The sequence below is a fragment of the Lactuca virosa genome, chromosome 1, assembly GCF_052849685.1.
Source record: "Lactuca virosa cultivar CGN04683 chromosome 1, Lactuca_virosa_CGN04683_v6, whole genome shotgun sequence".
NCBI classification, from domain to species: Eukaryota; Viridiplantae; Streptophyta; class Magnoliopsida; order Asterales; family Asteraceae; genus Lactuca; species Lactuca virosa.
Window position 1 is genome coordinate 219,086,576 of NC_136426.1, and position 25,007 is coordinate 219,111,582.

The window sequence follows — 25,007 nt, forward strand, 5'->3', positions numbered from 1 at the left end:
TGCTATCTTGGCTTCGGTACTCGGACTTTGAGTCTTACTCAACTTGGTATTGCTTCGGATCGGTAACTCCCCTTTCTTGGAATTCTCCATACTAAAACGCTTTAGTACCTTGTCCAAGTAAGTATTCTGACTAAGTCCTATTAGTCTCTTACTCCTGTTTCTCACTATCCTTATTCCTAGAATATAGGCAGCCTCTCCGAGGTCCTTCATAGCGAAACACTTCCCAAGCCAGGACTTGACTTCCTGCAGGGTCGGGATGTCGTTTCCTATGAGTAGTATGTCATCGACATACAATACGAGGAAGCTAACTATACTCCCACTAGCTTTGACATATACACATGACTCATCCTCGCTTCGTAGGAAGCCAAACTCTTTGACTTGCTCGTCGAAACACAGATTCCATCTGCGAGATGATTGTTTCAATCCATAAATGGACTTCTCAAGCTTACACACTCTATTAGGATGCTTAGCATCGACAAAACCCTCTGGCTGACTCATGTAAACATCCTCAGCCAACTTTCCATTAAGGAAAGCAGTTTTGACATCCATCTCCCAAATTTCATAGTCATGAAATGCAACAATGGCTAGCATCACCTTAATAGACTTTATCTTCGCAACCGGTGAGAAGGTCTCATCATAGTCAACTCCGGGAGTTTGAGTAAAGCCCTTCGCAACCAATCACGCCTTATAAGTGTGTACTTTCCCATCCATGTCAGTCTTCTTCTTGAAGATCCACTTGTACCCGACCGTCTTACGTCCTGACACATTGTCAACCAAATTCCAAACTTGGTTGTCATACATGGACTGAATATCGCTGTACATAGCCTCTTTCCACTTCGCAGACTCCGGGCCTGCCATGGCTTCCTTATAGCTGTTAGGTTCATCCAAATTTACTAGTGTACTATCACTAATAAACGTATCCCCTTCAGTAGTAATATGGAAACCATAAAACTTGGGTGGAACGCTAACCCTTTCGGAATGTCTAAGAGGTAATGACTCGTCAATCGGTTCAACAGGAGTTTCCTCCTCAAGTTGAGGGCCAGTGTCAGAGGTTCCCTCATCGTTTGATTTTTGAAGCTCTTCAAGACCGATTTGCCTCCCACTGTCTCCTTGGCTTATGAGTTCTCGCTCTTGGAAAACCCCTCTCCTCGCAACGAAGACAACATTGTCACTCGGTCTATAGAAGATATAACCAAAGGACTTATGTGATGGGTTTTGAGCATTCTAACACTCCTATGGTGTACATGCAACCCTAGAAACCCTGGATCCATGTTTTATCTATGATACATGCAAAAATACTTTTTCCAAGGTTCACAATCTTATCTAGCATACATGGGGAACTTCTAAACATAAAGGATAGCTAGAATTACATACCTTGTAGTTGATTTGATTCCTTGAAAAACCTTGTGAGCCTAGCACCTCAGGTGTGATGCCTCAAATGTCTCACATAACACCAAATGCACTAGGAATAAACTTGAGAGAAATGTCACACTTCTTGAAATCGGATAGCCCTCAATTGTATGCATAGTGGCCGATTTTGGTGAATAACATGAGGCTTATATAGTGTGTTACAATTAGGGTTACACCATGTAAACCCTAATTGTCATGACTTTTCATTTCCATGACCCATGGATTCTATAACCTCCATGGAGCATCCTATGGGTTTTAGCCCACCTTGATAATCCATGGAGCATTAGCCCACTATACAAGTATGGATGATTTACACAATCAACCAATATATTTAATTAGTCTTCTTTTGATCACTTAATAAATTCCAAATTAATTCTTGATCAATACTAATTAAATAATATTATTAATATATTAGAACTTATAATATATTAATAAACCTTAAGTGTTATTTCTCTCATTTTAGTCTATCCAAATGCATGATGCCATGCAACCCAAATGGACCATGCCAAACCGGGTCAAGTACATACCAGAAATAGTTATGGACTTAGACACCTTATCCAACAGTCTCCCACTTGGATGAGTCTAATAACTATAACTGCAAGTATGACTTCAGGAACCGGTCAGCAATCGTAGCTCTTTCAAGGTCTCGCGGAACTGAGATGATGATGATACGCCATTTAACATAAGTGATCATATAATCCTCTGTTCTAGATATCCGCCAGACAAATACATGGAACAATGTCTTACTTATTGTCCAACAGTTTGTTTCCCGATTTCCGATTTGTTTGACATAGAACTTAATTGAACACATCAACTTAGTTGTGACCGGGCCCGATACATGGGTCAACACAAAATCATCGAGGGCCCCAGATATCGCTTCTAATCCAAGAAGGAATAGATAAACTTTGACTCATATGCTTGTTCTACTACTTGTTGAATCATACACAAAGGAACGTTTTATAACATCGAGTTACCAATACGTTTTCATACAATCAATGCATAACCAACTCATAGGCAACAAGTCATATCTCTAGGTTTGAAGACTTATATGATATTACCGTCTCGCGATCACTCGAGATAAATTGCATGAAGTGATACCAGCGAGCATGGGTTGAATCCAGTACTCAGAACTTATGAGCACTCATGAGTGTCGTAGCTATGTCCAACATCTTAGACCTCTACAACCAACTCATGACAGTCTTGATTCATACCTACTTCCAACATATGACCGACTGTGGACAATTTGAATAATATGATATACCGAACATAATTATTCTGGAAGTCAAAATAATCAAAATGAAACGATAGTAAACGATTGACAAAAGATAGCAACGCTTTACTCATAAATAAACACACCTTTTATTCATCATCAAATGTCAATTACACTTTACACATTTCAAAGTTATCTAACTACTAAAACTAATATCATCCTTCAGCCCTATGCGCCTTGCATGCTGGAGATGCTTAACCCTACCCAGTCCTTTCGTGAGGGGATCTGCGGGTTCTCATCCGATGATACCCTCTTTGCCACGAGGAGTCCTTCTTCTATTCGATGTCTGATGAAATGGTATTTTTTGTCGATGTGTGTGGATCTCCCGTGATCCCTTGGTTCCTTGGCTAAGGCAACTGCACTTTCACTATCACAGAAAATCTCGATAGGCTCCTTTATAGCAGGTACAACCCCAAGGTCACCAATGAAGTTATTTAGCCATATAGCCTCCTTTGCTGCCCGCTTTCCGCTATATACTCTGATTCGTAAGTTGAATCGGCTACTGTCTCCTGCTTGGAACTTTTCCAAGAAATTGCTCCTCCATTTAAGGTAAAGACCCAGCCTGACTGAGAGCGGAAATTATCCCTATCAGTCTGAAAGCTAGCATCACTATACTCCAATACTCTCAAGTCATCACTCCAACCGAGGGTAAGGACCCAATCCTTAGTCCTCCAGAGGTACTTGAGAATGTTCTTTACCGCAGTCCAGTGAGCCTTGCCAGGGTTCCCTTGATATCTGCTGACCATGCTTAATGCAAAGGCCACATCAGGACGAGTACAAGTCATAGGATACATGATTGAGCCTACAGCGGAAGCATAAGGTACTCGACTCATCTCAGCTATCTCAGTTTCTGTACTCGGGCTCTGAGTTTTACTCAGTCTGGCGTAACTCTGAATCGGTAACTCTCCTTTCTTGGAATTCTGCATGCTGAACCTATTCAGCACCTTATCCAAGTAGGTACTCTGACTAAGTCCAATTAGTCTTTTACTCCAGTCTATCAGAATCCATATCCCTAGAATATAGGCAGCTTCTCCAAGGTCATTCATAGCGAAACACTTCCCAAGCCAGGACTTAACTTCCTTCAGATTTGGGATGTCATTTCCTATGAGTAGTATGTCATCCACATACAGTACCAAAAAAGCTAACTATACTCCCACTAGCCTTGACATATACACAAGATTCATCTTCACTCCTCGAAAAGCCAAACTCTTTGACTTTCTCATCGAAGCAAAGATTCCATCTGTGAGGTGCTTGCTTTAATCCATAAATGGATTTTTCAAGGTTACACACTCTATTAGGGTACTCTGTATTGACAAAACCCTCTGGTTGACTCATGTAAACATCCTCAGCCAACTTTCCATTAAGGAAAGCGGTTTTGACATCCATTTGCCATATTTCATAATCATGAAATGCAGCAATGGCTAACATAACCCTAATAGACTTAATCTTGGCTACTGATGAAAAGGTCTCATCATAATCAACTCCCGGAGTTTGAGAAAAGCCGTTTGCAACCAGTCGCGCCTTATAAGTGTGTACATTACCATCCATGTCAGTCTTCTTCTTGAAGATCCATTTGCACCCAACTGTCTTGCGACCTGGTACATTGTCAACCAAGTTCCAAACTTGATTGTCATACATGGATTGTATCTCGCTGTCCATAGCCTCTTTCCATTTAGCAGCCTCAGGGCCTGCCATGGCTTCCGTGTAGCTGTTAGGTTCATCCAGACTCACCAGTGTGCTATCACTGATAAGTGTATCACCTTCCGCAGTAATATGGAAACCATAATAATGCTCAGGTGCATTTCTAACTCTAGTGGAACGCCTCAGAGGTACAGACTCTTCTGTCAGATCAACATGAGTTTCCCACTCAGGTTGTTTGCTAGGGTTTGAGGTTCCTTCACCACTTGACTCTTGAATTTCTTCAAAGTCAATTTGCCTCCCACTGTTTCCTTGGCTTATGAATTCTCTCTCTCGAAAGACTCCTCTCCTTGCTACAAAGACCACATTATCACTAGGTCTGTAGAAGAGGTAACCAAAGGATCTTTGTGGGTAGCCGATGAAAATACACCTCTCACTTCGAGGTTCGAGCTTATCGTGAGTCTTGCGCCTCACGAAAGCCTCGCAACCCCAAATCTTGATGTGGTCCAGATTGGGAACTTTTCCAGTCCACATCTCATGAGGTGTTTTGGCAACCTTCTTTGTAGGATTAAATTAAGGATATGGGCGGCAGTCTCTAAGGCATACCCCCAGAATGAGATTGGTAGCGAAGCTCGACTCATCATGGAACGAACCATGTCCAACAAGGTTCGATTACGCCTCTCAGCTACACCATTCGGTTATGGTGTCCTGGGACGTGTCAATTGTGAGACAACCCCACATTCCTTAAGATAGTTGAGGAACTCTATACTAAGATACTCACCACCACGATCGGATCGAAGCATCTTAATGTTCCTGCCCAATTGATTCTCTACTTCCTGTTTAAACTCTTTAAACCTATCGAAAGTCTCTGAATTATGCTTGATTAAGTAGACATATCCATATCTACTATAATCATATGTAAAAGTCACATAATAACGATTAGCATCCCTTGTGGCGGTTTTGAAGGGTCCACACACATCCGTGTGTACCAGATCCAATAAACCGTCACCCCTAGCACAAGAACCAGTGAAGGATGATTTTGTAATTTTTCCAAGTAAGCATGATTCACAACTATCATCTGACTTTAGGTCAAATGACTCCAAGACTCCATCCTTTTGGAGTTGGCCTATGCATTTCTTGCTTACATGTCCAAGACGACAATGCCATAATGATGCTTTATCCAAGTTATTATTATTAGAAGAATCAATACACAACACATTATTTCCTAGGTTATCTACAGCAGACACAACTTCATACACACCATCACAAGGTAATGCTTTAAAATAAAGAACATTATTAAAGAAAACATTTATTCCACCACATTCATTATCAAAATAAAAGGTAAACCCTTGTTTGTACAAAGCATGAAAGGAAATAATATTTCTAGCCATTTCAGGCAAGTAACAACATTTATTCAAATCTATTGTAAACCCACTACTTAGCAACAAAGAATAAACTCCAATCTTGGTGACAGGTGAAGCTTTCCTATTCCCCATGATCAGGTTTATCTTTCCATGCTCCACATTCTCACTTCTTCTTAGTCCCTGCAAATCAGAACAAATATGAATACCACAGCCGGTATCAAGGACCCAAGAGTTAGAATAGGGTGAGTTATTAGATAATATAGTGTAAATACCTGCATGGTTGGGTTTTACTTTCCCATCCTTCACATCTTGTTGGTACTTTGGGCAGTTTCGCTTCCAATGCGACTTTTCATGGCAATAGAAGCATTCAGCCTCTTTTGGGTCAGAAGAAGGAGTGACGAAACCTTTCTTGGTTCCACTTGAAGAGGAGCCATCAAGGGACTTTCCATTGGTACCCTTCAAAGGGTTCTTTCTCTTCTTCCCTCTACTTTTCCCGATTGCCAAGACAGGGGCAGAGTTTTGAGTAGGAGTGGGAGTGGTAACAACCGACTTACCTTTAAGACCACTTTCAACGGTCTTTAGGAGTCCTTGAAGTTTGCTGAGGGTAACTTCCTCCTTGTTCATGTGGTATGTCATGCGGAATTGATCATAACACGAAGGTAAGGAGTGCAAAATGATATCTATTGCCAACTCCTCAGGGAAGTTCACATTCAGCTTCATCAAACGGTCCACATACCTTTGCATTTTCTGCATGTGGCCCGTGATGGGTTCACCATCCTTCATCCGGGTTCTTATCATGGAGGAGATGATTTCATATCGCTCTTGACGAGCACTCTGATGGTAGTGGTCCATCAAATCCTGGTGCATCTCAAAAGGATAGTAGTCCTCATAGGACTTTTGGAGCTCGGTTGTCATAGTGGCCAACATGATGCATGCCACTTTGGTAGCATCTCTTTCATGTGCCTAATATTCAGTGATCTCCTCAGGAGTAGCAGATGGCTCGGGTACCTTAAGCTCCTTCTCGAGAACATATTCTTTGTTCTCATACCGAGTGACCATCCTGATGTACCTGATCCAATCCATAAAGTTGGATCCATCAAAGATGACTCTCCCACAAAGGTTCATGAGAGAGAAGGAGCCGGTAGGGTTTGAGCCAGAAGCAACATTGTTGGAAGACATCTGAAAAGAAGAAAAGACAAGTTTATTTTAGATGTAAAGATAGTCCTTAATAAAACACCAAAATGTAATATTAAGGCTAGGAATCAATGACAATATATTATAACTTAGAAGAGGGATGTCGTAATCTAAGCTATAACATATTTGAAAGGTAGGTGAATGACGATTCACCAATTTCCACCATGAAAAATGAAATAAATTATTAGGTTTTAATTGGTTTTTGAAACTCCTAGATTCTTTGAGATTCATTGAACTTTTCAATGGCATGTTTCAATCTCGAGTGTGCCCTTCAGGTTTTGTGACTGGGATGCCGAGGATCACAAAACAAGGTGTGAAGTGACCATGCAAGTTACTTGGTACCATTAATATTTACCCCTCAATCGATGTGCCGGTTAACCACACGCGCTCCACCGATACTATGATAAATATTAAGTTACCCTTTGCCTACCTTGTTAAGTCCAGGTTAGTGTGCCGGTTAACCACATGCGCTCCACTAATGACTTAATCAAAGTGCAAAGTGTAATTTCATGGGTTAGAACCTTATTCACATTTTCCTAAAGTAACTAAGATTGGGAATTTATAAAAAACATTTAGTTACTTTATATTCATCATCCTTTTAATGAAGATTTAAAGTCCTTGTCTTACCCGTTCGGCTAACGACCCTCCACCGATCAAGGAAGCGGTGGGTGAGAGTGGACACCCATTAAGCTGCCATTTTATAGGCAACAACCTTATACCCCCCTTATAGTCCGGCTTCGTGAATGAGGCCTACTAATGGTAAAACGACTTTGTTCTTATACATATATAATTATTATTAAAATTATAATATTATAAAGTATTAGGGTTGAATTTTAACTTTTAAAATTCTAGGGGTTGGAACTTAAAGTTTTTAAAGTGACTTTACATGTTCCAAAACTTGAGGGCAAGTTTTGTAAGTTTACAAAACTTTTCATCTTTCATAACTTATGAGTTAATGATGTAATAAAATGAGTGACTTTTCATTTTATGTAACCTATGTGTTTCTTTAATGGACTTTAAAAAGACTTTTGGTAATCCATAACTTGAGGACAAATTATGGATCCCATTAAAACACATAATGATCATGAATTAAACATTAAACAATTTTAACAAGTAATTCCTATGATCAATCAAGAACTCATAAGAACATGAATATTCCTATCAACATTTCAAGAACATATGAACACATATAACCATGAAATTTTGATGTTAGCCATTGTAAATGGATTAGAACAACCATTACACCATCTAAAACAAGTTTTAAAACACCAAAACAGTTTAGGGTAATTTTTCTAGTCCATTTCCAGCAGCTAAAATCAAAAATCTGCATTCTGCCTGACCAACTCGTCGAGTGCATGAAATGACTCACCGAGTTGGTTGAAGATACGCTTGGACTCGTCGAGTCCCCCCATGGACCCGGCGAGTCCCCTGTCCAGACAGCAAGAATTTCGACTTTTTCAACTATTTTGCATCAAGTATCAAATAAACAAGCCTAGGCTCTGATACCACTGATGAGTTTTGAGCATTCTAACACTCCTATGGAGTACATGCAACCCTAGAAACCTTGGATCTATGTTTTATCTATGATACATGCAAAATACTTTTTCCAAGGTTCACAATCTTATCTAGCATACATGGGGAACTTTTAAACATAAAGGATAACTAGAATTACATCCCTTGTAGTTGATTTGATTCCTTGAAAAACCTTGTGAGCCTAGCACCTCAAGTGTGATGCCTAAAATGTCTCACACAACACCAAATGCACTTGGAATAAACTTGAGAGAAATGTCACACTTCTTGAAATCGGCTAGCCCTCAACTGTATACGTAGTGGCCGATTTTGGTGAATAACATGAGGCTTATATAATGTGTTACAATTAGGGTTACACCATGTAAACCCTAATTGTCATGACTTTTCATTTCCATGACCCATGGATTCTATAACCTCCATGGAGTATCCTATGGGTTTTAGCCCAACTTGATAATCCATGGAGCATTAGCCCACTATACAAGTATGGATGATTTACATAATCAACCCATATATTTAATTAGTCTTCTTTTGATCACTTAATTAATTCCAAATTAAATCTTGATCAATACTAATTAAATAATATTATTAATATATTAGAACTTATAATATATTAATAAACCTTAAGTGTTATTTCTCTCATTGTAGTCTATCCAAATGCATGATGCCATGCAACCCAAATGGACCATGCCAAACCGGGTCAAGTACATACCATAAATAGTTATGGACTTAGACACCTTATCCAACATTATGTGGATAACTGATGAAAATACACTACTCACTACGAGGTTCAAGCTTGTCGCGAGTCTCTCGTCTTACGAAAGCCTCGCAACCCCAAACCTTGATATGTGCCAACGAGGGAGCTTTCCCCATCCACATCTCGTGAGGTGTTTTGGAAACCTTCTTTGTAGGGACTAACTTAAGGATATGGGCGGTAGTCTCTAAGGCATACCCCCAGAATGAGATAGGTAGCGAAGCACGACTCATCATGGAACGTACCATGTCGAGCAAGGTTCGATTACGCCTCTCAGCTACACCATTCAACTGTGGTGTCCTAGGTGGCATCAATTGCGAAACTATTACGCGTTCCTTGAGGTAGTCGTGGAATTCAAGACTAAGGTACTCTCCACCTCGATCGGATCGAAGCATCTTGATTTTCCTGCCCAATTGATTCTCCACTTCTTGCTTAAACACTTTGAACTTTTCAAAGGTTTCTGACTTGTGCTTGATTAAGTAGATATACCCATATCTGCTATAATCATCGGTGAAAGTCACATAGAAGCGGCTCGCATCCCTTGTGGTGGATCTAAAGGGCCCATACACATCGGTGTGTATGAGATCCAATAAACCCTCACCCCTTTCACAACTGCCAGTGATGGGTGACTTGGTCATCTTTCCAAGTAAACAAGACTTGCACACGTCATCGTCTCTAAGGTCGAATGACTCCAACACTCCATCCTTTTGGAGTTGGGCAATGCGTTTCTTGTTGACATGTCCAAGACGACAATGCCACAAGCATTCTTTATCCAAACTATTGGAAGAATCGATACACAACACATCATTTCCTATATTGTCTACAACCATCACAATTTCATATATTCCATTACAAGGCAATGCTTTAAAATAGAAAACACCATTAAGAAAAGCATTAATAGAACCTTTTTCATTATCAAACGAAAATCTAAATCCTTGTTTATATAAACCATGAAAAGAAATGATGTTTCTTTCCATTTCTGGTGAATAGCAATAACTATTCAACTCTAGTCCTAACCCACTACTATGCACTAAAGAGTAAACTCCACTCTTGGTGACAGGCGACGATCTTCTGTTCCCCATGAGCAAGTTTATCTTCCCATGCTCCACATCCCTATTTCTTCTTAGGCCCTGCAAATCAGAACAAATGTGAAAACCACATCCTATATCAAGTACCCAAGAAATAGCATGCGATGAGTTATTAGATTGAATAATGTAAATACCTGCGAAAGAAGGCTTGATCTTTCCATCCTTGACATCTTGCAGATACTTCGGGAAGCTTTGTTCCCCTTCTCATGGCATTAGTAGCACTCTGCATCATTTGGATTGGAGGTGGGTGCAGCGAGACCAGCCTTGGTTCCACTAGAAGAGGTGCCATCATGGGACTTTCCCTTATAGTGGATCTTGGATGGTGCCTTCCTCTTCTTAACCTTCCCCTGTCCAATAGCCAAGATGGGGGCAATAGTAGGATTTGATGCAACAAATTTGTCCTTGAGGTTGCTCTCAGCAATCCTCAACAGCCCTTGAAGCTTGCTCAACGTGACCTCCTCTTTGTTCATGTGGTAGGTCATGCGGAACTGGTTGTAGCAAGGCATTAAGGAGTGAAGAATTATGTCAATTGCCAGCTCCTCATTGAAGTCCACATTTAACTTCTACAGGAGGTCAACATATCTTTGCATCTTCTGGAGATGAGGAGTGACGTACTCTTCGTCTCTTATCTTGGTCATGATCATTGAAGTGATGATCTCGTACCTCTCATGCCTCGCGCTTTGATGGTACCTATCCATCAAATCTTGATGCATCTCGTAGGGGTAGAAGTCCTCGTAGGACTTTTGGAGTTCTGCAGTCATGGTGGAGATCATGATGCAATGGATTTTCGTAGCATCTCGCTCGTGGGCCTCAAAAGCAGCAATCTCCTCGGGAGTAGCAGTGTTGATGTTCACCTCTTTCAGCTCCTTGTCGAGGACATACTCGTTGTCCTCGTAGCGGATAACCATTCGGATGTTACAGATTCAATCAAAAAAAATTGGACCCATCGAAGATCATCCTCCCTCACAAATTCATGAGTGAGAATGAGCCGGAAGAGTTTGAGCCTGAAGTGTTGTTTGAGTTCGACATCTGAAAATGAAAAGAGACAAAGTTTGATTAGATAAGAATCCCCAATTAAACACCCACATGAGAAATTAGGGCTAGGATCCAACAACATTATTTACAATTTAAAAGAGGAATGCCGTAATTTAAATTACAAATAATTTGAAGGTAAGTGAATGACGATTCACTAATTTCCACCATGAAAAACAAAAGTGATTAAGTTTTAAATGTATTGAAACTCCTAGATCTTTTGAGATTCATTGAACTTTTCAATGACATGTTTAAATCTCGATATGCCCTTCAAGTTTGTGACTGGGATACCGAGGATCACAAACAAGGTGTGAATAACCATGCAAATGTACATGGTGCCCCCAGTGTTATAGTCACCTAATCAATGTGCCGGTTAGCCACACACGCTCCATTGATGTATGACAAACATCGAGTCACCCTTTTCCACCTTTTCTTAGAGCCAAATTAGTGTGCCGGTTAACCACACACGCTCCACTAACGTCTTAGCAAGGGTACAAAATGTAATTTCATGGAATATCATCAAATTCACATTTTTCCTAAAGTAACTAAGATTGGGAATTTTTTATAAAACATTTAGTTACTTTATTAATGATTATACTTTTAATGAGGAATTAGTTTCCCTATCCTACCCGTTCGGCTAACGACCCTCCACCAATCAAGGAAGCGGTGAGTGAGAGTGGACACCCATTAAACGGCCATTTTATAGGCCATAACCTTATACCCCCTTATAGATCGGCTTCGTGAATGAGGCCTACTAACGGTAAGACTAGCATTTATCTTATACATATATAATAATAATTATTATAAGATTATAATAGTATAGGGATGAATTTTAAACTTGTAAAATTCTAGGCTTTGGAATTTAATTATTTCAAAATTAAACTTTTTAATCAAAATTTAAATTCCAAAACTTAAGGGCAAGTTTTGAAACATTTCAGAACTATCTAGATCAAAATTCAAATAATATAATTAAACAATTAATGGGTGATTATCTAATTTTGACCTAATCCAATTTCATGCAAGATAATTGATCAAATAATTCAAATAATTAAGATTTATCAAATAAGGTAATAATTATCTAATTAAATGACAAATATCTTTTATTTTGACAAAGATAATCATAAGGAATCAATAAAATTCAGAGTTTATTAATTAAAAACAATTATGATAATTATCCCAAGTCAAAATAAGCAAAAATCCCGAATTTCCCTCTGTCTGACAGCCCGACTCGCCGAGTCCCCTTTTGGACTCGTCGAGTTCATCTGACTCGGCGAGTTCACTTTGGGACTCGACAAGTCTGTCAGGCAGAAGGCCAGAAAATCGATTTTAAGCAAAGGACAAACATACAATGCATCAAATACAATAGAAACCAAGCAAGGCTCTGATACCACTGATGGGTTTTGAGCAAAAGAACATCCTATGTGCACATGCAAAACCCTAAAGCTTTGGATCTAGGTTTCTCTATTACACATGAAAATTCATCCAAATCTTGTAAACCCTAATCTAGCATACAACAAAACAAATTGAATATCAAATAGACAAGTTAGATAAATACCTTGATTGTTGGTTGTAGATCTTGAAGCTTTGAGAACCTTAGCACCCCAAATATTGTGCCTCTAATGAATCACAAACACCAAAAGCAATTGGATGAAGCAAGAGAGAGAGGGGAGAAGAAAAACAGATCCAAGACTTCTAGGATTCAAGTGTAGCCGAATTCTCATGCCCTAGGGGTCTTTATATAAAGTGTGGAAATTAGGGTTTCAGTCATTATCCTTATCTGGTTACTTAGCCACCAAGCAGCCAATAAGATAATTCTAGAACCCTTCCTTTGGATGAATTCCTAAGGCCTTATCCTTAGAATTCATCCACCCTATACTCTAGGGTTTCCTTACCCAACTTTGCAACTATCACATAATTACTAGTTCAGTCCCCTTAATTCAATTAACCTCTTTTGACCAAAAAATTAATTCTTAGTTAATTCTTGACCAATGTTAATTAAATAAATATGATTTCTCTTTTAATATATTATTCTTATAATATATTAATAAACCATAACATCCTTTTTCTCTATTATTCATCAAGTCAAGTTGCTTTGGTGAAGGCAGCCCAAAAGACCATGCTACAACCAAGTCAAGTACATACCAAATGTAGTTATGGACTTAGACACTAATCCAACACATATAGTTTGGTTGGTAGTTGAGGCTTTACTGCTATGTGCATTGGCAAACAGACCGAGGGCATTCCAACCCAATGGTTGATTAGGCCTGAGGGTATTCCATCCCGAGGATAACTGGACCCATTGTATATTGGCCTTCCACCTAGGGTATTCCATCCCGATGATGACTGGATCCGAAGGGTGACTGGTCCTGGGGTATTCCAACCCGATGGTTGACTGGACCCGTTGTATATTAGCATTCCAACCCGAGGATGACTTGACCCGGAGGTTTATTGGGTCTGGGGTATTCCAGCCTGATGGTTGATTAGACCCTACATGCTTGATTGTATATGTGTTTTTTTGTGTGGTGGTACTTTGGGGAAACTCACTAAGCTTCGTGCTTACAGTTTCAATTTATTGTTTCAGGTGCTTTAGATGATTGTGGCAAGGCGAAGGCGTGACCATACACATCCTTGGTTTTACGAATGATTGGATCTTGGGAGACTCTGATTTTAATCAATGTTTTGGAAACAATGGATTTGTAAACACTTCTTTTAGTAAATGGGTTGTTTTGAAAAGTTTAAATTTGTTGTAATTTTTGGGATGTTACAAACTCAATACTCACTCCTAAGAGCATGATCGATTATGGAGTTTTGAATAAATTAATATTCTGGAAGTGAGTTCTAAACATGAAAAAAGAGAACACAATGATAAACTAATTGAAACGACTGACCACCATCATATATTAAGATATCTACTTAATAATCACCAATCGTCTTAAGACTTTATACTAATTAATTTCTCAAGTATAAAACAAACTTATTTGAAGTGGATTCTAGTCAAATCATTTTTAAATCAAATGCCTCATGATCAAGTTTCTCTGTAAGTCTTACTGTGAGAATTGTTAACTTAAAGAATGGATTGGCAAGATTTCTATCGATATGACTCTAGTTACTATGATTTCTTCACATTTGAATAACTATCAAACATGATGGTTCTTACTCAGTATATGTCATGTAAGATTGCGTGACTTTGGGATCCATACATGAGGTAAGTTAACCCTTTCAATCACAAAAATCTTTCATAATGATCACCAATGATTGAATTTCAACAAAGATGTCAATAATGAATTTCTTTCATTCACATAGCTTCCTTTGCATTCTAAATAGATGCAATATACTCTAAGTTTAGTCTCAAATCCACTATGGTGTATTACTTGGTACTCTTCCAACCTAATACTTCACCATTCAATAAAAGACACAAACTCCGACTGCAAACAGATTCGTCTTTATTAATGTGAAACTTAGCAGCAATGTAACTTTTAAAATGAACTCTTTCATATTATGAGTGTATCCTTTTTCCTACTAGGACACATACTTGATCTTAATTCATTGATTCTTTCCTAGTTGATCTAATCTGACATGCCATGCTCAAGGCATATAAGTCTTCACATCTGGTATATGTCATATGATCGATCCTATAAGCAAAAACTGTTGGATTTAGTGTCTAAGCCCATAACTATAATTGGTATATACTTGACCCGAGAGTAGCATGGTCCATTTGGGTTGCATGGCACCGGAACAATCTGAAGGATGGACTTTTGAGAAGAGAATATTTATGATTTATTAATATATTGTAAGTTCTAATATATTAATATGAAATCATATTATTTAATTAGTATTGATCAAGAATTAGTTTGAAATTAATTTTGTGATCAAAATAGACTAATTAAATATAAGGGGTTGATTTGGTAAATCATTCATTCTTATAAAGTGGGCTAATGATCCATAGTTCTTCATGCTGGGCTAAACCCATGTGGTGACCCATGGATACTCCATGGAGGTTTTAACCCATGGAGCATGAGGGATATGGAAGGTCATTAGGGTTTACATGTGTAACCCTAGTTTGCCACACTATATAACAGACCCTAAGGCTACCAAAATTGGCACCTAAGTGATAGGAAAAGCGGGCTAGCCGATTTTGAGTGCAAGGATTCTCCTCTCAAGTCATTCCATTTGTTGGTGGTGTTGTGTGAAGCATTTGAGGCATCACACTTGGGGTGCTAGGCTCTTAAAGGTCCAAGGAATCAAGCTACAAGAAAAGGTATGTCACTCTACTAGATTTTTGTATTACATATACTTCATGGTATGCTAGTTAGGATGAAACCTTGGAAAAATGAATGTTTGCATGTATAATAAAGAAAACATAGATCCAAGGTTTCTAGGATTGCATGCACACAGTGTTAGAATGCTCAAAACCCTTCAAAAACATGTGGGATATGATTCATTTCTTCTAGCTCAATACTTAGAACTATGAAATTAGCTCAATGTCATACCACACATTATGAACAATTTCGAGTTTCTTTGAGAATTCATGTACTTTGGCCTATCGTAATGAAGTATCCAAATTTGTCTCCATAGATAAACAGATTCAATATGTGTACTGTTTCTCCCATTAAAACTGTAACACACATGGCTCATCTTTGTTTATTAAAATTCAAACTCTTTCGAATTTATCATTGAAACAAAGATCCCAATTACTTCCATTAGCATAGCTTATCGCCATTTCTTGAAATTCAAACGCTTTGAACTTTCTCATTGAAACAAATATTCTAATTGCTCCCACTGTCATTAACACACACACGTACACACACACACACACACACACACACACACATATATATATATATATATATATAGCTTATTTTTGTTTCACGAAGTTCAAACTCTTTGAATTTTGTCATTAAAGTAAACCTTATGGTCTATATTTTTTTTCTTGGAATCCAAACTCTTAGAATTTTGTCATTAAAGTAAACATCCCATCTTGCAAGATGCTTGTTTAGTTCATAAATGAAATTTATAAGCTTACACATTCTTTATAACCTACTTTGGTTTGACTATCTGTCATTTTCTATCCATGTTTGTTATCTTCTTGAAGATCCACTAACACTTGCGGTTTAAATCCAAGTGTTTGTGAACCAATTTTTCAAATATTCATATACTGAATCTCTCTCTCTCTCTATCTCTCTCTCTCTTTCCATGTTATTCTTCCATTTTGCAACCTTGTGGGTCCTGCCATGACTTCCGATAGAGGGCACACTATGATTCGTTTCTGTTAGTGAATCAATCTATACGACTAGGTATATGATTTCTTCTGTCAAGTCTATTAGGAAGAGTTGGAGGTATGTTAGTTTCCTCAATAGCTCTTTTAATCTTGAAATGAAAGCTAGTACCAACTTTAGGTTCTTCCTTAACTCTTGAATCTTGTCAAAATCAATGTGTCCCCCACTAACACTTTTTGATATCTGCTCCCTCTCTTGGAAGACTACTCTTTGAGCAAGAAAGATTTTTTCCCAAAATCTTTGTGAGAACAATTATCTAAAACGCTTACTAGGATGTCCAACGAGACAAAACATCTATAATCAAAGTCCTAGATTGTCGAACACTTCACGTAGAAAGTGAACCTCATAACCATAGACTTCTAAATGTATTTAGTAAGGGATGAACCATTCCTCTACATTTTAGAGATTGTTCCATAGCCTTCTAAATTGGTAGAAGACCAAAGACTCTTGCAATACTATTCATGATACAATCCATGAACCGTTCTATTAAGCATAAATCAACTCATCAAACAACAAATCAAATAATGATTCATTTCTCTTTTCCAACAAGACTCACTGTGATACTATTTTGGGTAGAGAGAGCTTTTGAAAAACTTTTCCATAATTTCATAGATGATCGATATGGTTTTGACGAAGATGATCACCAATCTTATTGGATCTGAGTATCTTATCCTTTTGTCCAGTTGATTCTTAATTTTGTGTCATGAAAACTCTGAATTCCTAGAAATTTTCAGTCTTAATTTTTATTCGGATAAACATGTTCACACAAAGTTAGTCTTACTATGTTTTGTGCTTTATCTGAATGGTCCATTAGTGCAAACTAATTCCATTAAATATTTTCACATCACCAAGTAATGTATTAATCATCTATCTTCATAAACAAGATTTGGATTTACCAAAAGACTTACAATCGAATGGTATCCAAGATCCAATCCAACTTGATACTTTCTAACGCATTTCATGTTTACATGTTCAAGGAAACAATTCCACAAATATATTTTATCCAAACTTTCTGATGTATTCAAATTAGTACTAATTGTGGATAGTCTGAATGGACCATTGATCAAATCTAATTCCAACGAATATCCGCACTATCATATAATGATTTTATCATCTATCTTAACAAATAAGACTTGCATTTATCATAAGTCTTATGGTTAAATGAATTCAAAAGTCCTATCTAACTAGACCTTTGTCAATGCGATTCTCATTTTCAAGAATATGATTCCACAATATTACATCTCATTAAAAACTTGAATCAACCTTTGGTTACTATACTAGTTTCGCAGATTTGTGACTTTCTTTTAAACACGTTAAAATGTTCTAAATAAGTCATAAAACTCTTATGAAATCCTATACGAGTAATCATAAAACCATAGGCTAAACATCTGGGAGAATGAGACGTCTTTTGATCCCATAAATATTAGCAAGAGGCCGATATTTATGATCAAATCTGCTTGTCCATATGTCAGTCATCTTACTCCATTTAAGTCAACGCACATTCTTGCTAATATCAGTAATAAATCATTTAAGGACGGGAAGTAATATTTTAATGGTGTTACTAATTTAGATACATCAAACTATAGACGAAACATTCGTGAGAACTAGTAGTCATTTGATCATATGGATAGAAGCGTGGCTCGTATCCATGATCATATTATCTTCTACATGTCTTAATCTCCTCAATAATACATATTGGGCATTTATGCTTCATAAGTCCTTTTTCTTGATATTGGAAAAGATAAATTATCAAAACAAGTCTCAAAATACGCCTTCTTATTATCCTTGGTGTTTGGGGCCCGATTAGGTGTATTACAACAAATCATATGGGTAACTGACTTTCTTTCTTTTTGACACTTCTATTCATGATAATGAATATGAAAGTATTTGAAGTTGTAGCTTCTATGATTGGCTATGTTATTTCCAAAGGGTCTCTAGTTCAATTAAACTCCTTAAATGGACATTTCTTAGTTGTTCAAATCAAAATCAGAATGAACTAATTATATGTACATTGTTAGCATAGTTGATTACCATAGTCAACTTATAAATAAATTAAATTCCATTTTACATAAATTTGTTAATTTGATAACTATTCTTAATAGTATTAGAATGTAATGGTTTGAGAAACCTTAGGAAGAGCTTTATCAAAGGCATGATCTTTCTATTCGAATTTGATCATCCTTCCAGCTAATCCTTTCGAGAGGATTTTATTGATGTAAATTTTAGTGGATGCTTCTTGTAGACATCATTCAATTAACTCCATTCCCGTTTGTTTTATTTCTCCTTTAAATATTTTTTTTTTCATCCCTAACATATTATTTACAACGGCTAGGATCCATAATTTGGCTTTGCGATGTGTAGAGGGATGTCGTCAACACACCACAAACTTATTTAGGTAGATAATGCACTTTACAAATTTCAATAACTATGAAACTCCTATATCTTTTGAGATTCATTAAAACTATTTAATGGCATGTTAATATCGGATTTGCACATCCTCTATTTGTGACAGGGATATCGTGGTCTCACAAATATGATGGTGAACCAACTATGCAAGAACGTGTGAACCTTGATTATGTCATGTGTCTTAAATTGATGTGTTAGTTATCTACACAACTCCATATCCACAAGTCCACATCGGTATCCTTCTACGTATCAAATTTATGTGCCGATTATATACACGCCTCCGTAAAAGCGCTCATAGTGATTTATGTGCATTAATCATGGATTAGCAGTTATTCACACATTCCTAAAATAACAAAGAACAAGAATTTTAAAGGTGTTACTAATTTACATACATCCTATTATAGCCGAAATATTCGTGAGAACGAGTTGTCGTTTGATCGTATGGATATAAGCATGGGCTCGTAATCCATGATCAAATTATCTTTATCATGTCTCAGTCTCCTTAATCAGACATATTGGGCATTTACACTCTTTAAGTCCTTTTCCTTGATATTGGGAAATATAACTTATCATAATAAGTCTCAGAATAAGCCATCTTATTGTCATTCGTGTTTGGGTCCTGATTAGGTGTATCACCACAATTCATATGGTCAACTGACTTTCTTTATTTTTGACACTTCTATTCATGATAATGAATATGGGACTATTTAAAGTTGTAGTTTATATGATTGGCTATGTTATTTCCAAAGGGTCTATAGTTCCATTAAATTCCTTAATAGACATTTCTTATTTGTTCATATGAAAATCAAAATAAACTAATTATATGTACATTATTAGCTTAGTTGATTACCATAGTCAACTTCTAATTAAATGAAATTCCATTTTACTTCAATTTATTATTTTGATAACTATTCTTAATATTATTGGCATGTAGTGGTTAGAGAAACCTTAGGAAGAGCTCTATCAAAGGCATGATCTTTTTATTCGAATGTGATCATCCTTCCAGCTAATCCTTTCGAGAGGTTTTTATTGTAGTAAAAATTAGTGGATTTTTCTTGTAGAGATCATTAAATTAATTCCATTCTTGTTTTTTTAGTTATCCTTTAAATATTGTCTTCAACCCTAATTTATTATTTACTAAGGCTAAGATCCATATTTGGCTTTGCGATGTGTAGAGGGCTACCATCAACACACCACAAAGTTATTTAGGTAGGTAATGCACTTTACCAAGTTCAATCACTATGAAACTCCTAAATATTTTGTGATTCATTAGAAATATTTAATTGCATGTTAATCTCGGATTTGCACATCCTCTATTTGTGACATGGATACCTTGGTCTCATAAATATGGTGGTGAACTAACCATGCAAGAATGCGTGACCCTTGATTATGTCATGAGTCTCAAATTGATGTGTCAAATTTATGTTCCAGTCATCTACACAGCTCCATAACCACAAGTCCACATCGTTATCCTTCTACGTATCAAATTTATGTGCCCGTTATATACATAGCTCCATAAACAGATCTCGTAATGATTTATGTGCGTTAATCATGGATTAACAACTATTCACACTTACCCAAAATAAAAAAGAACATGAATTTTGTTTTTGGTACTTATATTTTTTATAATTTTAATGAGACATCTTCCTATTGAACTTTTTGGCCAACGATAATCCATCACACAAAGAAGCGGTGAGTAAAAATGAAACTCATTCAATGGTCATTTTATAGGTCGTTTCTTTATACCTCTCTTATAGTATCGCTTCATGAATGAGACCTCGTCTTGATTCGACTAATAATCATTAATTAAACATATGAGGATATATGTTGTAATATTTTCTCTTACATATAGTAAGGTATTACATATATATATATATATATATATATATATATATATATATATATATATATAAATTTCACGTTCTATTATAAACTTTTATAATTTGGTGGGGGTGTATTTTAAACAATTTAAATTTATATGATTTAATCTAATTAACTTTTAATTAATTAATATACAAATAATTATCCATATCTTCAAATCAATTAGGCATATTTACCTTCTTATTTTAATTATTCATTTTTAAATATTTTTAGATAAAAATTAAAACTAAAGATAAATCCTAAATTCAAATCTTGTGATAAATCCTAATAGACAGGGCGCGCCGCCGCCTGTGATTCACAGGTTTCTTTTTTACGAAATTACCAGTTTCAAATCTTGTGAATATAACAAAAAGTTAAGGATTTGATACCACTGTTGAGCTTTATATGTAACTATACAGTAGCTTAAGGCAATATACGCATTCGTAATTCATCCTAAGTGTACATGCACCCTAAAATCTAAGTTTTACAATTATAGCAACATACTTTTACAACTATGAATTTGAACTATCAAAGGGGAGAGGATTACTAACCTTTCAAGTATAATCGTATACACTTGTATTCCATTTGACGATCTTGAACTCCTTGCAATCACATGGGACTAGCACCCAAAGTATAATGCCTCTATTGGCTCACACTCAAAAGACTAAAACCCTATAATATTTACGAGAGAGGATACTAGAGAAATCAGATTCTCTAATTATGGGGAAGGATAGGAACAAAATTGATGCATGCATATGGGTCTATTTATAGACGACGTAGCTTGTTGGCAAAGCGGATTTGAATTAATTAAATAAGCAGATTTAATCCATATTCAAATCCTTTTCTTATCTTTTACGTGGAACGATTCTGGAAGCCTCCTAAAAGCCCCACAACTATCCATACCCTTTAAGGGTTCTAGAATGCACCTCTTGTTCAACTTTTGAACAATTAAAGTTAGTCCCTACTCCTTTAATCAATTCTTGATCAATTCTAATTAATTCAAATTAATTCAAAATTAATTTTAACCAGTTTCTAATTAATTTGTCAAGCTAGGATAAATTAATAAGCTTTTTTATCTCAATATCCTAAATCCATTCTAGGTATTTTAGCTATAGAGGGCAACCGAAAAATGACTTTTTTATTATTATTTCCAAACTTATATCTGTTGAAGATTTAGTGTTGCGTCATTGGGCCTGTTTTGTTAAGTCCATTTTGTATAAACGAGTTTGGCCTGTCCACTCGTATTTACTGCTAGGGTTATAGTATATAAGGTGCATGCATGCTACGTATTTTAGTTAACTCTCATAACTATCTTTGTAACCCTATTTTACGCCTCTACAGAAGCAATTCTTCATCGAGTTCTTCTGAGGCGTGACTGTTAATCATTCAGCACCAGTTTGATCATAGTGTGTTCTTGTTTACCTGTTTTAATCTATTCGATCATTAAGGATTTATTCCTATCAATTGGTATCAGAGAAGGAGATTGTGTTCTTAATACGCATCTCTTATGTTTGAAGAAATTATTAGGGTTTCCGCAAATATTGGATCTGTTAAGAGCCGTCACAGATTTATTGACGTTACTCTGTGATCTTGATATAAACCTAATAAGTGTTTACAGTCTGATTAATTACAGGTATTAAAAGATTAATCACCATGCAGAACGACGATTCAAACATCAACTCCTTGAATATCTCAAGCAACATCGGATCAACAACCAGAATCCCGATTCTTTTTCCTCAAGAATATGAAATCTGGGCAATGCACTTTGAAGATTATGTTTTAGGTTCAGAAGATAATGGTTATCTGATTTGGGAAGCAATCACTCTAGGTCCGTTTGTTCACACAGAAAGCAAAAGAATAATCAAAACCCAGAAAGAATACAACCAACTGCGTCTGGACGTGAAGGACGTGAAGGACGTGCCTCAAGACGAAAAAGACAAACTCTTAAGCAACATTAAAGAAATGAGGATCATCAGATTCGCTTTGCAAGCAGATACTTTTCGTCTTCTAAGTTCATGTGACACATCGAAGGCTATATGGGATAGGTTGAGAGAGCTCTATTCTACAGACGCAGATCTAGAACACTCGACTCAAACGCTCTTGTTATCCGAGTGTGGCGAGTTCGTTCAAAATCCTGAAGAAACTCTGAGTGCCACTTTTAATCGATATAATCATATTCTCAGTAAGATGACGAAGCACGGGATCGGACGTGAGGTGATTGAGCAAAAGGTCATGTTCATGAACGGATTATGATCAGAGTGGAAGGCAGTGGTGTCAACTGTTAAAGCACACGAACAGTTCAAGAACTATACTCTTGCGAGGCTTGTAGGAATTCTGAAGGCGCGAGAGAGTGAAGTAATGAAAGAAGCAAAGGTGGTGTCTGGGATGGGGTCTTTAGCCTTAGTTGCGAAAGGAAAGACCGTTGCTGATGACAGATCTGATTTAGATCATTCTGAGTACGAGCTCTCAAACGAAGATTTTGCTTTAACGGTGTCTAACCCTAAGTGATTTGCTAGGAAGAAGTTTCCCTCAAGCAAAAATAGGAACTGACAGGGAAGCTATAGCTCAGAGAAAGTGAAAGAAGAGAACAAAAGTGGTTCTCAGAAAGAGGAAGAGAAGAAGGAGAAAAAGGTAGTTGGTGATTCCGGATACGATTGCAATTATTGTCATGGTAAAAACCATCTTGCAAAGGAGTGCATGTGGCGAAGGAAGAATGAGAAGAATGAATGAGAGGATGAGGAGGCCTATCACATGCGAAAGCTGGAAGAGATTAGGAAGAAGAAATCTAATGATAATTATATGCCTGCTTTTGTTGTATAGGAAAACTTGGCTCAAGGTGAGTTCGGAGGATTGGAATTCTGGTCAACAGACTCAGAGGATGAAGAAGTACGCAAGCCTACACATGGAAGGGCGTTTGTTGCGAAAGAACAAAATTCACAGTACTCAGGAAGATGCTTGATGGTGACTGAAGGCAGATCGCGGATGCAGGATAATGCAAGTGGGAGTGGAAGGAGCGAAGATAGCTGTTTCGCGGCAAGGCCTGTTCCAGAACAAATCAACGAATGCAAACAGCTGATCAATAAGGTATATTCCATTCTTGAAGCACTTAATATTGCTGTATCTAGATACGAAACAGAACTTAACGATCTAAAATTCACCTTTTCAAGTATAAGCGATAGTTTAAAGCGAACCCGGCTATCAAACTCTAACCTAACCGATCAATTGAGCAGGGCAACATCCAAGAGTGAGGAGAGGCATATGTGGATCCAGAAGGTTGAGTTGGATTTGTCTAAGTCTAGGGACGAATCTATTTATTTGCAGAGAGATAATTTAATGCTTTTAAAATAGCGAAACATTTTTTGTTTGATTGCAAAAAGGCTTTACTTTAATATTACTCAACTGAACCTTGATTGTGAAATCAGTAAGGAAATCCATAAAATGATTTTGCCATTTCTCGTATTAAAGGAAGACGAAATAGACGCAGACTGCTACAATTGTGAATATATTGTTTTGTCTGAAGAAACTTCTGATGCATACAAATTCAGACTTGAACGTATTGAAAATTACATTAAGTCCAAGGACCAAAAAAACATGTTGATACAACTTCTGGATGAAAATGATAAAAAGCAGATCAAATCTGATACTGTGCAAAAATTTGATTCATTGAATGCCAATTTGAGTTCAGAAAATAAAATAAATGTTGAAAGCACTTCTGAATTCGATGATGATAGTGATATGCGTGACATTTCTGTAGAGGATGAGGTTGACTTCTCAGCGTTTGTTAAAAATGAATCTCAACCTGCGAAAGTTCTTATTTCTAAAAATTCTGTTGAGTTCGCAAGAGTTATTAAAAACAAACTTGAAATTTTGAAAGAAAAAGCAACTGTTTTTCCAAAAGTTCAAACAACGCCCAATCAAGTTTTTAAAGTCAATGGGCTAACCAAAAATCAAATCGTCGAGCTAAAGACCATTGTTGACGAAGACAACAAAGACGGATGTGATGAACTCTTCTGGTCAGCTCCCATAGATAATGCTGACGAAACCGTTGGTTTATCTGAAAGAACTTCTTGGAAAGTCAAAGGGAGATACGTGGCTGAACCCTTAAATAATCGCTCAACATTTTCAAAAGGTAGCCCAAGTGGTACCAAGGAGGTTCGCAGCGAACCTAACCCCGTGCAGAGTGAACCC